Consider the following 15,418-nt stretch of genomic DNA (forward strand, 5'->3'; position numbering starts at 1 on the left):
CTGGGATAATATCACAACAAATACCTAAATATTCCTATCCCTAAGCAGTGGCTTAGGAACCAGGAAGTAGGTAGATATTTAAAGGACAGGCTGGACATGGTTGAAAAGATTTTTGAATATCATATTAGAGACAGCCAAAATTGTCTTTAACAGACTGCTAGTAAAATTATAGACTTTGGAAATATTGCCAGTGCAAGCTTAAAAGGAAGTGAGAAATCTGTTATTGCAAAATTAGAGGAAGAAAGATCCGTGTTATATAGTGGCAGAACATTTATTGACATTATCATCTACAGTTATGTGGAAATCAGAACTTTGACTAACAAACTTGATGATTTAAGCAGGGAGATTTCCAAGTAAAATGTTGAAGGTGCTGCCTGTTTTATTCTTGCCAGTTATTATAAACTGAAAGAGGAGAGAAATAAATCAAGAAACAGACTGGGAGGTTAACAGAATTCTAAGATGACTCTTAAAGGCCCACTTCCTTGTATAATCGTCTCCCATTGAGTGTGGATAGGATTTGTGAATGTGATAGATGTCACCACTCCGATTAGGTTCACTTTCAAGGTAAATTTTTTTTTTCAAAGAAAAAAAAGTTATTAAGGGCTTCCCTGATACCTCAGTTGGTAAAGAATCTGACTGCAATGCAGGAGACACCAGTTTGATTCCTGGGTCTGGAAGATCCCCTGCAGAAGGGATAGGTTACCCACTCCAGTATTCTTGGGCTTCCCTGGTTGCTCAGCTGGTAAAGAATCCACCTGCAATGTGGGAGACCTGGATTCAATCCCTGGGTTGGGATGATCCCCTGGATCTGGGGGAGGGATAGGCTACCCACTCCGGTATTCTAGCCTGTATACTCCATGGGGTCACAAACAGTCAGACATGACTGAGCAACTTTCACTCACTCACTCAAGGTAAATATGGTAAGAATGTGCAGATATAATTAAGGTGCCTAATTAGATAACTTTGTGTTGATCAAAAGAGAGATTATCCTCAGTGGGTTTGAACTAATCAGGTAAAATCTTTCAAGCAGGGTAAAACATCCATAGGATCTTCCTTTTGGCTTTAGGGAGAAGCACCCACTCATGTTATGAACTGCCATTGAGTAGGAGTGACTCTAGGATCTAAGCACCTCAGTGCCACAACCATAAAGAAATTAATTCTTCCAACAACCTATATAATCTGTGGCTTTCTGTCCCCCTCTCCATTCTGTCCCCCTCATTCCTGTTCTCTACATTGCTGCAGGTTGTGCCTTGGGTTGTGTTCTGTCGTCTCACTCAGTTGAGTAAGGGGTCCCCTGGTTTTTGGATATCAGCCTGCACAGGTTATTGTCATCAGGTTTATTGTCTCTCTGCACATAGTCTGCTTTGGTCTAGTATCATTTTGCTGAACATGGGCACACCCAAGACAAGGTGAATTTTCAAGACCACCTAAGTTTCCTCTTTCCAGATAACAGACTTTCTTCTCTGTGGTCTTAGGGTCACCTTCAGGGGAATTTCAGGAAACAGCTATTTCTGTTCTGGAATCTGCAGGCATCTCTTAATGTGGTTCCTGCTCAAGCTGTTGTCCTAGCCCACACCTTCCCTCACAAATATGGAATCACACAGAATAGATAATATTTTGTATGATCCCCAGAGAAAAATAATATAAAGTAAAACACAAAATAAAATGCTTAAAATACTACTCCAGCCACTCATGAAGTGAACCAAAATTTAGGATTAAAGAATGGGAATCTGTAAGCTGTTAGGACTATAAGAGCAACTAAATCATTTAAACATAGAACCAACTCTACATAATTATTAAAATCTATATATAATTCATAATTCTTTAAAACAAAGGTACATACTTCCAAGTGAAATATTAATAATAACTTGTCAAAACCCAAGTGTAAAGGGAAGGTGGTAGTTGCTCAGTTGTGTCTGACTCTTTGTGACCCCAGAGACCGTAGCACACCAGGCTCATCTGTCCATGGGATTTCCCAGGTGAGAATACTGGAGTGGGATCTTCTCCAGGAGATCATCCTGACCTAGAGATCTAACCTACATCTGCATGGCAGGTAGATTCCTTACCATCTCAACTACCAGTGAAGCCCAACTTATAATCAATAAACACAACAAGAAAAGCCAATTTTCAAGTGATATTTTTTGAGAATTTTCTAATATCTAGAGATAGAACTAGAGTGATTATAAGACTTAATCATTATTCTATGAAGCTTGCATTCTAGTGGAGAAAAACAACAAATTCATTTTATTAAATTCAACAGCTTAGATACCAATATGTGCTGCAGAATTTTATAATAAAAATGAGTGGGATGGTAACAACTCTAGCTAGTTTGATCAGGGACAGTTTTTTAAGACAGAAATTTATATTCATTCATGATTTTTTCCTTTTGTATAGTTAATATTTATAAAATATCCAACATGGTCCAGACAAAGTTCTAGATAGAAAGAAGAAAACTTTTCATGAAAATAAGGACCAAATTCCTGATATCAAATGATCAATACATGCCGTTCATTATACATTTCTCCAAAGCTATAGAATATGTAGCATCCAGAGTGACCCATAGTGTAAATTAGAGGCTTTGGATGATTAGAATGCGTCTGTAGGTTCGTCATTCATAACAAATGTACCACTTTGTGGGGATGTTAATAATGGGTGAGGCTATGCATTTGTAGGAACGGTGGATATATAGGAAATCTTATACTTCCCCTCAATCTTGTTGTAAACCTAAAATTGCCCTAAAAATAAAATCTTAATAAAAATTATTGCATTGTAATATGGGAAGCAGATAATGCATAGTCCATGGAATTCTCCAGGCCTGAATACTGGGGTGGGTAGCTGTTCCCTTCTCCAGGGGATCGTCCCAACCCAGGGATAGAACCCAGGTCTCCCACACTGCCGATGGATTCTTCACCAGCTGAGCCACAAGGAAAGCCCAAAAATATTGGGGTGCATAGCCTAACCCTTCTCCAGGGGATCTTCCTGACCCAGGAATCAAGTTGGGATCTCCTGCATTGCAGGCAGATTCTTTATCAATTGAGCTATCAGGGAAGCCAATGTAAACAACACAAGAGGGCTAAAAGTGAGAGTTATAGGAGTTGGCATTTTACAGAGTGTGGTTTTATATTGAGTGTTTTAATCGTATACTTGGTATCTGGACAATGAAGAGGTTGGCCAAGCAAATTTCTAAGGAGCTTTCTAAGAAGAAGGGCAGACAAGTGCAAAGGTTTGAACATGGGGAATAAGCCTCAATGTTTAAAAGAGTAGAAAGAGTTCTATTATATCTCCAGTTTGGTGAACAAGAGGAACAATATAAGTAGACTGATGTTAGAAAAGCAGAGCCAAAGTATTTCTCATCCAAGGGCTGGAAGTGTACGTGTGTGCATGTGTTTGTGAGGATGGTTGCAGGGTCTTCTGGATTATTGTAATAAACTACGAGGAGGAAGAGCAATGTTAATGACACATTATGACTTTATTTTTTTCTGGGCTCCAAAATCACTGCAGATGGTGATTGCAGCCATGAAATTAAAAGACGCTTACTCCTTGGAAGGAAAGTTATGACCAACCTAGATAGCATATTCAAAAGCAGAGACATTACTTTGTCAACAAAGGTCCGTCTAGTTAAGGCTATGATTTTTCCAGTGCTCAAGTATGAATGTGAGAGTTGGACTATAAAGAAAGCTGAATGCTGAAGAATTGATGCTTTTGAACTGTGGTGTTGGAAAAGACTCTTGAGTCCCTTGGATTTCAAGGAGATCCAACCAGTCCATCCTAAAGGAAATCAGTCCTGAATATTCATTGGAAGGACTGATGCTGAAGCTGAAACTCCAATATTTTGGCCACCTGATGCAAAGAGCTGACTCAATTGAAAAGACCCTGATGCTGGGAAAGATTGAGGGCAGGAAGAGAAGGGGACGACAGAGGATGAGATGGTTGGATGGCATCACTGACTCAGTGGACATTGGTTTGGGTAAACTCCGGGAGTTGGTGATGGACAGGGAGGCCCAGCATACTGCGGTCATGGAGTCGCAAAGAGTTGGACACGACTGAGCAACTGAAATGGATCTGGATGTCTGAGGCCAAAGATGTCAAACATTCTATAATGTGTGAGACAGGTCCTTTACATAAAAAGATTACTGCAAAATACTAATACCATTCCTAATGAGAAACACTGAGACTTGTATGAGAAGCTTTGGATTTGTTTTTCTGCTTGAAATAGAAAGGAATGGAAAAATTTATCTTGGGAATGAAATAATCTTTGAAAAAGTAAGTTCACTGGGGCTGCTATATGGAGATTGCAGGGCAGGGTGAGTAGCCATTACAGGGTTCATGTGGATGATACTGATGTCTTGGATATGGTATACAGCAGTGAGGATATGGGAAAGAGTTTAGTTTTGGGGGGTGTGTGTGTGTGTGTGTGTGTGTGTGTGTAAAAGTAATCAAAGATAATCACCCTCTTGCCTCCTATTTCAGGGCTTTTAAAATTCCTCTACTCAACCAACTCTGTGTACTCCACAGACAGCAGGCCAAGAGGCTCCCCCATCCCTGGGGTTCTCCAGGCAAGAACACTGGAGTGGGTTGCCATTTCCTTCTTCAATGCATGAAAGTGAAAAGTGAAAGTGAAGCTGCTCAGTTGTGTCCGACTCTTAGCGATCCCATAGATGGAGGAGCCTGCTAGGCTGCGGTCCATGGGGTCACGAAGAGTTGGACATGACTGAGCGACTTCACTTTCCCTTTTCACTTTCATGCATTGGAGAAGGAAATGGCAACCCACTCCAGTGTTCTTCCCTGGAGAACCCCAATGAGCAAAAAGAATTCAAGAAAATGACTCAAAATCTTTTAAGAAGCCATCATAAAAGTGGCGTATATTACATTTGCATATATTCCTTTGGCTAGAGCTCAGTTATATGACCAATACAACTTGCAAAGAAGGCTGGGAAATTAGGAGGAAACACAGATATGTGAGAGAACAATTTATTCTGCCAAAATTAGACCAGAAGCAATTTCCAAGTATAATAACCCAAGACACTTTTACATGTATGCGAAAGTATATCTACAGCAGCATTGTTGCAATAGTGAAAATTTGGAAACAACAGAAATTATTGTTGAGCAGGTGAACAAATAATTTAAATATGACATTTATGAAATGAAACATTGTGTAGAGTTAAAAGGAATAAATTAAACACATATGAACATCTTGAAAATAAAATGCAGACTGCATAAAGCTAGATGTACTAATGGAGCATTTTCAATAATAACACTTGTAAAACTTTTAAAATCAGAGAAAAACTTTATTATGTAATAACTATTCTTTAAAATTTTGGAATTATAAACATCAAATCAATAATATTATTGGAACCTAGTGAAGAAGGTAGAGTGGATGCTGGAAAAGAACCAAAGATCCTTTCAAATGTACCTGTAATGTTTTATTTCTTAACTTTACATTGTTTTGAAGAGATGGAAAGTAAGATGAATTTAATGTTTTAGTCATTTAAAACACAAAATATACAGAAAAGAATGTGTCCCTATACTATATTTAAATCATTTGCTTAATGAGTGTCACATTTAATTAGATGGTTTATTTGGCAACATGTACCAAATGGAACTATAATGAATTTTTAAAAGTATTTCTATAAACTTTACATTCCCTAACTGGCATTGTATGTTGTCTTGTTTAATATGATAAAATGCCAAGTTACCTTTAAGATACAATTTATTTCTGAAAGCAATTTTTTCCCCAATTTTCTAACAGCTTTGTAGATACAATAGATACAATTTAGATTTGTATCTATTAGATATTTGTAGATACACTAGATGCAATTTAGAATTGTTATCTATTAGATACTTTATAGATACAATAGATAAAATTTACTTGTATATATTAAATAATTGTAAAAGATATAATTTATTTCTAAAAACATTTTCCCTAATTTTCTAACAGCTTTTCCTAAAAGTTAGAATTGATCATGTATACTGAATGTTTATAAGTGATTTTTTCTCTGTAAAGTTTGAATATTTAAGGATGAAAAGAGTTGTTTCAGATAATCCATCTTTCTAATCAAGTATTTCTATTCCTCTAATTAAGAGCTTAACCTAAGATTTTATTTTTTTCTAAGAAGGAAAAAAAGTAAAAATTATACATTTTATAATTCATCAGAAATAAACTTTCCTTTAGTATTGTGCAATCACCATTCTGAGCAATTAAGCTAAAGTAAATGGTACAAGGATTTCAATTACAGATTGTGCTATCTTGAGTCTGCTGTTGAGAACATTTATACCTCACTTTTCCTTTATTTTCTAGGCATTACAACTTGGGACTACCTTTGTGTTCCCACCCTCCCACCCCAAATCTTTATGTTGAAGCCCTAACTCCTCACTGGGATGGTATTAAGGTATAAGACCTTTGGGAGTTAATTAGATTTAGATGAGGTCATGAGGGTCGTATCTTCCCAGGTGGTGCGGTGGTAAAGAATCTGCCTGCCAATGCAGGAGACACAAAGGGACATCAGTTGGCTCCCTGGGTTCAGAAGATTCCCTGGAGTAGAAAATGGCAACCCACTCCAGTATGCTTGCCTTGCAAATTCCATGGAATGGACAAAGGAATGCGGCGGGCTCCAGTCCATGGGATCACAAAGAGTGGGACACGACTGAGTGACTGCGCGCATGAGGGTAGAGTGCCTGCTGTGTTTAGTGTCCTTATGAGACAAAGCGACCAGAGCACCTTCTCTTGACCAGAAGAGGAACAGCAAGAAGGCACTGCCCACAAGCCAGGAAGCACAAGTTCACCAGAGCTTGACCAGACTAGAACTATAATCTTGGGACTTCCAGCTTCCAAAACTGTGAGAAGCACGTTTGTGTTGCTTATGCCAATGAAACTATGGTATTTTGTTACAGTAGCCTAGAGCCAAGTAAGATAGGGACCAAGAATAAATGATTGGAAAAGTCACTTTTTTTTTTTCAAACAAGCAAAATTAATATATCCTGGAACACAGCTGAAGAAAATTCAATTTAATGCCATGGCAGACTCCCAAATAACTGTTTATTTTAAGCAACAGCTCAGTGAACCACTTAACCTACAAGAAAAGAAAGAGACTCAAGTAAATTTTTATAATAAATATAATTATAATGTTCTTCTGTTACAATTAAAAAAAAAGTAACAAGTTAACCACAAAATGCTACTATTACTGTATTCAGTCTGATAATTCAGCAATGGTAATAGGATAAAAATTGGTGAATAGAATAAAATAGGCTTTTAATTCTTATGTTAACAGAATTTTCAAATTATTGTGTTTTTTGTTTGTGTTTTGTCCAGGTGCAGAAAAATGTAGAAATATGCTTTGTTTGAATAACCACGTATTATGGACAACAAATCTTCCTTAAATGAACACCTGTTGCTGCTGCTGCTAAGTCACTTTAGTCGTGTCCGACTCTGTGTGACCCCATAGACGGCAGCCCACCAGGCTCCCCTGTCCCTGGGATTCTCCAGGCAAGAACACTGGAGTGGGTTGCCATTTCCTTCTCCAATGCAGGAAAGTGAAAAGTGAAAGTGAAGTCTCTCAGTCATGTCCGACCCTCAGTGACCCCATGGATTGCAGCCCACCAGGCTCCTCTGTCCATGGGAATTTCCAGACAAGAGTACTGGAGTGGGGTGCCATTGCCTTCTCAGATGAACACCTGAATCAAGGGCAAATGAGACAATTACATGGGATAAGAAGTGAGATGAAGCTTAGGAAGTGCTAAGGCCAAAACTGCAGGGATTTCAGCAAAAGAGTGAGAATAACAAATAGGGTTAGTTCCCAAGATCAGATGGACACATATCATTTCTTACACTTGACTGTGGCTCTCACTCCTTTGGGTGGGAAATGAGGCATAGTGGAGTTTGATGTACACTAGTATCTCTCTCTACAAATCAGAGAGTGAAGCTATTTAAAGCAAAGCTTGTGAGGCTCTCCTGTAAAGCTCATATAACCAAGATCAGAGGAGGAATAAACCAAGGGCTCTTCAGCATAATAGCACAGTTATTTCTAAGTTAAGAGCATTGATTTGCTAATCAACAAGAGAAATATTACTTCCTAAACAGAAATTTAGGTCATCTTATCTTCCTGGAATACAATGATACCTGCAGGAAAAATGTAGGGCATAGTCAGAACTCCATGGCAAAGACTTAATCCAGAGCTGCTGTTCGGCCAGAATGCAATGGTATTAAACTTCCTGTAAAAATACGATAAAATTTTTGTAACAGTTGACAAATAACACCTACTCATGACTCTGCCTGTGCCCCATTTTCACCCTAGTCAGCCCACCACTTCTCCAGAACCTCCCCACGATGCAATAAGAGTTAACATCTGACACAGTAAGGGACCACTGAGGACTCCTCCAGCGACCAGGCTGGATCTGCTCTGATGATCAGTGCCTAAACCAAGCCAGTTAGTTACTTTGGTAATGACTCCTGCCCTAGCCTCTCATAGTGCATCTCGAATGTCCTTAAACAGATAAGACCTTATATATTTAAGCAGTCTTTCTCCACTACTGGATAGGATGGAGAATGTTAGCAAATGAAGTAGGTTGGAGTCACAATGTGATGTAGCCTTTAAAAAAATATCAACCCCTCTGTAACAACTGGGTTATGGTTGTATCCTGAAAAGAGAGGAAGGTCCAGCAAATTCTCCTGTTACTCTTATAACAAAATAATTATTCTGTTGAGGATGACTGCTTTATTTTTTGTCTTCAACCCATACACTCATCATGTAGTTGAGAAATGCTTATTGCGTGAATGAGTTGAAAAATATTAAAAAGAAATATTTCTACTTCTAAAGACAGGAAATATTAAAGCAAACATTTTAAAATGACAGAAACACAATGGTCATTAATAATATGGCAATATCCAATGCAGAGAAATAAGGATTTTGTGGTGTTAATAATAGCAATTGAAGTACATGCTATTTTCAGTCTCTGGTAATAAAAGCAGTTGTATAGGCTAATTTTACAACTATACTTTTATGTTCATATGTGATATTTATATACAGAGAAACCTATTTCATTGTTCCTTAGGGTACTTTTTAACAACTCTGTTGAAATATAATTGATACACAAAGAACTGCATGCATTTAATGCGTACTATTTAATGAGTCTGGATACATGCAAACACCCATGACATGATCACCACAATAAGGTAATAGATGTAACTAACCTTTCCCAGCATCTCCTTGTATATTTTTGCTTTCCTGTTTCTGTTTTTATTTGTGTGTGTGTGTGTTGTAAGAGCACTTAACATGAGATCTACCCTGTTAATAAATTTTAAAATTCTTGTGTTTTTAACTTAGACACTATGTTGTAGAGCAGATATATAGAACTTTTTCATTTAACAAAACTGAAACCCTTTACCCATTAAGATTTTAAATGAATATTGGACTTATTTATGCTACAAATTCAAAAGATTTTCCTTGAGCCTGAAGTATACTGTATAAATAGTATCCTATTCATAAATCTAGTAAATTTTAACAATTTCACGTCTCCTTGATTAATATTTACCAAACTAAATTTCTTTCATTGTTTCCACTTATAAATTTATAGAAACTCTTCAAGGCTTGCTACAAGTTTCTCACTGTTTAAAAAAGTTACATTAAATTTCATAAGTTAAATCAACTGAAAAATTATAATTCATCTATCATTCCAACATAATTTACAAATTTAGTACAATTCTTGCACACCTTTCAACCAAATGTCATAAATTTAAAATATGTCAGAGTTTACGTTGGAACTATTTAGCTAATCTGTTAAATATTTAATAAGACCACATTATCCTATTTTAAATGTCAAATGCAGGAAATTGTTTCTAAATTTAATGTAGAAGTATTAATGCTGTGATTTAAAAAATTTTATTCACTACGTTTACTCCTAGTACTTCCCCTGGTTTGACATTCACTCAACCACCAAGCCAATATTGATAACATTTTAATATTGGAAAAAGCTTTTTTTTTTTTGAAAACTAAGCTAAGAACAGTAAATATCACATCACACTTTTTATTTCAAAAAATACATTTCATTTGTCTTTTATTCATTGTCAGAAACAAAAATGGCATTTTGTCTCTAGCACTCCAGATTCTAGATTTCTATATTAGACTTCAGAGTCCTCTGATGACATCGTTGGTCATTCAAATCTATGTCATCTACTTCTCTGGATGACACTGAATTGTTTATCAGATCCACATCACGCCTTGTGGGCTTCCCCAGTGGCTCAGACAGTAAAGAATCTGCCTGCAATGCAGGAGACCTGGGTTCAATTCCTAGGTTGGGAAGATCCCCTGGAGAAGAGAATAGCTACCCACTCCAGTATTCTGGCCTGGAAAATTCCATGGACAGTATAGTTCATGGGGTCACAAAGAGTAGGACACAACTGATCAACTTTCACTTTCATCAGGGTTTGTATATTCTGCGAAATTAAGTTTAACTAAGCCAGGTACTGTCAATTGGTTGTTAAACTTTAAAGTTAATTCTTTTAATCAAAATTGCAAGAGTCGTATATATTCATAGAGACAGAATTTTTATTATCATTCTGAATTTCCAACTGGTCAGTATTATTTTCTACCTGGAAAGCCATGAAACATCAAAATCAAACCATGTAAAGGGTAATAAATGTTTTGATCAGTAAGTCCCCTATTTCTTTCTTTTCTCTCTTTTATTTTTTAAATTATGAAAGTATGATAACAACTTTACAGGAGACCTGGAAAATACAGAACAAAGTTTATGCCCTCTATTTCTCTTTGACTCAATACCATCCTCATAGCTACCTCACCCTCTGCCTTGCTCACCATGCAATCAGTTAAGATTCACTCTGAAAAATCTTTCAAATCTGTTCTCTCTTCTTCATTGTCAATACATCAGCAATCAGAGCCTTTTTCCCTTTCATGTGAACAATTACTATAACTTCCACATCCTTCATGGCACGCAACTCCAGTACTCTTGCCTGGAAAATCCCATGGACAGAGGAGCCTGGTAGGCTGCAGTCCATGGGGTCGCCAAGATTCGGACACGACTGAGCGACTTCACTTTGACTTTTCACTTTCGTGCATTGGAGGAGGAAATGGCAACCCACTCCAGTGTTCTTGCCTGGAGAATCCCATGGACAGAGGAGCCTGGTGGGCTGCCATCTATGGGGTCGCACAGAGTCGGACATGACTGAAGCGACTTAGCAGCAGCAGCCACATCCTTCTTTCTAGCTCCCCACCCAACTAGTTACACAGGAGAGAAGTAATCTTGAAATCATCTCACTGATTGGTTTACTCTCCTACTCTAAAAATTAAAGGATTTGCTTATACAACAAGGTCTAAACTCTATAGGGAGGCGAAAAAAAAAACCCTCGTATTTTGTGAGTATGCATAATAAAATAATCTCTCAAGTTTGATAGCCCTCAGTTCATATTCTGGGTTCACATTTCCTAGAATACCTTTTGGGCTTCCCTGATGGCTCAGTGTTAAAGACTATGCCTGCCAATGTGAGAGACACAGGCTTGATCCCTGGGCCAGGAAGATCCCTGGAGAAGGAAATGGCAACCCACTCCAGTATTCTTTCCTGGGAAATCCTGTGGACAGAGGAGGAGGCTGGTGGACTACACTCCATGGGGTTGAAAAAGAGTCGGACATGACTTAACAACTAAACAACCATCCATCAAGTTACAGTCCATAATATCAAACTCCTTAACTATAACTGGACTCCACACTTATCTCAGAAGGGGTAGTATAAGGCTCAAATGAAGTAGCCTTTTTGAAGTAGGAACATCTCAATCTGATTTTGGTATTGATCATCTGGTGATCTCCATGCATAGAGTTGTCTCTTGTGTTTTTGGAAGAATACTAACATATTGTTCTTTACCACATCAAACTTTATTTTCCCCACCAACCACATCCACAACTGAGGATTGTTTCTGCATTTGCCTGGCCTCTTCATTCTTTCTGGAACTGTTTCTCCACTTTTCCCAAGTAGCATATTGGACACCTGCCGACCTGGGGGCTCATCTTTCGGTGTCATATCTTTTTGCATTTTCATGATCTTTATGGGGTTCTTGAGGCAAGAATATATAGTTAACATCTAACAGTTGTGAGATATTTAATGATTTTCTGTTAAAATCAGCTGAAATTTCTAAAAATTATTTTAGGCAAATGGGAAAGTCAGAAATGTCAGGACTATCTTCTAAGCAATATATCAAAATGCTTTCTGAATTAAGATGAAAAATATGTGTTCAGCCACAAAAAAAAAAAAAAAAAAAAGAAATTGGGTCATTTGTAGAGATGTGGTTGGCCCTAAAGTCTGTCATACCGAGTGAAGTCAGTTAGAAAGAGAAAAAATAAATATCGTATATTAACACATGTATATGGAATCTAGAAAAGTAGTATCGATGAACCTATTTGCAGGCAGCAATGGGACCCAGACATAGAGAACAGACTTATGAACGTAAGGGTAAGGGGGGCAGGAAGAATTGGGAGATTGGGACTGACATACATACACTACTGTGTGTAAAATAGCTAGCTAGTGGGAACCTATTGTACGGCACTGGGAGCCCAGTTTGGTGCTGTGTGAGGACCTAGATGGGTGGGATAGGAGGTGGGGTAGGAGGGACATGCAAGAGGGAGGGGATATATGTACACTTATAGCTGATTCACTTCATTGTATAGCAGAAATTAATATAACATTGTAAAGCAACATACCACAATTTAAAAAACCAACACATCCAAATTTTAAGGATAAATTTCTTGACTATATTATAGTTCTTTTAAAAGTTTTTCTTTTTTTAAAATATGACATTTATGCTAACTGGTAAATAACACACTTAAGATACTCAATGCTTGCCTATGCTGGATACCAATGTGCTTAACGTAATGTCTTATACTTATTTTGCAGCTTTTCTTTTAAAATACTTTCAATTATCACTTAAAAAATGGATGAGTCATCTTGTATTACCATCAAGAAATATATTAAATGTTCCCCATTTAAAACTTTGAACTTAAAATAATTTTGAACACACTCTGCAGGGCATTGTATCAGGCGGTTACAGGCATGGCATCTATGCATAGACTATAATCATGGACTTTATGAATACTTTGATATATTTTTCAAGGAGGAACTTAAAAATAAATCACTATAATAAAAAAATGAATTTGTTTTAAGATAGAAAGGAGGTGGTTTCTAAGTGACCCATTAGCTTTGGTCATGAAACCATAATTTTGAAGGTTTGAAGGTCATAATTTTGAAGCTGAGCAGCACTACAGCTTTTGTTAAGAAATGAGTTGGAAAATTGTATTACCAATGTTATTGCAAAGGAGTTCAGATGTTATATATTTCTCTTCTCTGTGATGTTTCCATAGAAACAGTGACTGAGAAATCAACGTTAATATTTGCTGCTTCAGTGTTTCACTTTTCACATTACACACATCTGTGTGCTTAAATATATGTTTATATATGTACATGCTTATGTATCTTATATAAGAATGTACACATAAAAACAATAGCAACTTGTTATTCAATTACTGTTATAATATTAATTTATTGTTGTTAAAAACACACACACCAAAAGTCAAATCCTGTATACAGGTGAGTTGAAAAAGCAGACTAAAAACCCCAGGGCAAAACAAGGTCCCTTTTGCATAACTTTGTTATCTATTTTTCTTTCATTATACTGATAATTAACATGGACTGCATAAAGTTCTAGTTAGTTTTGGATTGAACTACATGTAAAAATAAGGGCTTCCCAGGTGGCAGAGTGGCAAGAAATCCGCCTGAAAATGCAGGAGACACAAAAGACACAGGTTTGATCCCTGGGTCGGAAGATCCCCTGGAGTAGGAAACAGCAACCCACTCCAGTATTCTTGCCTGGAAAATTCTATGAACAAATGGAGCCTGGCAGGCTATAGACCATGGAGTCACAAAGAGTCAGACACAACTGAGCGCACATGTACAATTACTTTTACACTTTATTTCTGTTCAATATTATTATTTGCACAGAAATTGTATAATTTAAACTATCGTTAAAATATCTATAGGCCACCATCTAGCATATTTAAAGGCACTTGACATTTTAAACCTGGAAACTCCTAAAAGAATATGGGGAAAATTGTCAGTTCATATATAAGAAAATTTGTTTCTTACATATGGCACATAACGTGAGAGCAACACTGTATATCTCTGGCTATTTTTAAATGCTGAATTTTGGTAGAAAATTACTACATACTTTATATCAGTTTTTCTTTGTGTAATTTAATGTGAGGGTGTCAGCTTCCTCTGGGAAATAAAGCACTTAACATTCTGGAATACAGAAGGGCTATAGCAATAATTTGTGCTTATTTGAAGACTGAAGTCAGGAGGGATTTAAGCTGAATCGCAGGTACTCTGTTAACTTCTTTTTCTTAAGTGCTAAGCTGTCAGATAGCAGAGCAATATAAATGAAAGATCCTTTCCAACAGATGTGGGCTTGTGGTAGTATATCTTTACCCTTTATAGAACAATTTAGATTCTCATATTCATAGACTGCTTGGATATTTCCTTTTATTTAATTAATGACACTCATATTATAAATTGTTAGCTAGGTTCTTACTATGTGCTAGGCATTAGGCTACATACTTTGTCATTTAATTAAAAACATACTTCTTTAAGGCAAGTATTATTATTTTTTCAAATATCATAGATAGTCCAGAAATCTAGTGTAAGATAGTCTTACACTACAGCTTGTATTTTAACCAATGTATATACCACCTATTGATAGAAATTGGGTTAACTCATAGTATTTCTACTCATTATCTCTAGTTTAATCAGTAGGGTCTATGGAAAAGAATGTTTTTTTCAACCAACTCAAGTGAATCCTCTACTGAGTATTATTTTGTGTAACATTTCATATCTATTCATTAATTGTTCATTTTAATTAGATAATAGCAATTATCAGAAGCATTTATTTTATAGTGGGAAGTTTTCAAAAATATGCATGTTATTCAACCTTTGAACTTTCTTTAATTTTGCTTTTTTTTGTTGTCTACAAGTGAATGGCTTAAATTTGCCATGAAAAATAATATGGGTCCTGTTAATATCCTTCAATAAAATTTTACTTTTTTTCCAAAGGTACATATATGTGTTTCATTGTATTTTAAAAAGCTGTATAAATTGCATATTTTAAAATTTACAATTTATTTTTCTGTTTTGTTTTTAATATAGCTCGTATTCTAACTTCTGCTTTTGAATTTCAGTATAGACTATCTTACTGCACGATTACAGAATCTAGAGCTCATATACCTCCAACTCCAATCCAGTACAATATGGATTATTCTTAAATTCTACTATGTCTTATTTCAATTTCTTTCTTTCATTCTTGTTTTCAAAATATGTCTAGTTATTACCACCATTTTTAAAGTATTTAGAAGTTTATTGTTTGGAGGTT

General features: G+C 36.5%; 1 pseudogene; it reads left to right on the top strand.

Annotated features, from left to right (window-relative positions):
- Positions 1 to 15,418, top strand: part of LOC113900410 — a 155,292-nt pseudogene that overhangs the window by 71,688 nt on the left and 68,186 nt on the right.

The sequence above is a fragment of the Bos indicus x Bos taurus genome, chromosome 2, assembly GCF_003369695.1.
Source record: "Bos indicus x Bos taurus breed Angus x Brahman F1 hybrid chromosome 2, Bos_hybrid_MaternalHap_v2.0, whole genome shotgun sequence".
Taxonomy (NCBI): Eukaryota; Metazoa; Chordata; class Mammalia; order Artiodactyla; family Bovidae; genus Bos; species Bos indicus x Bos taurus.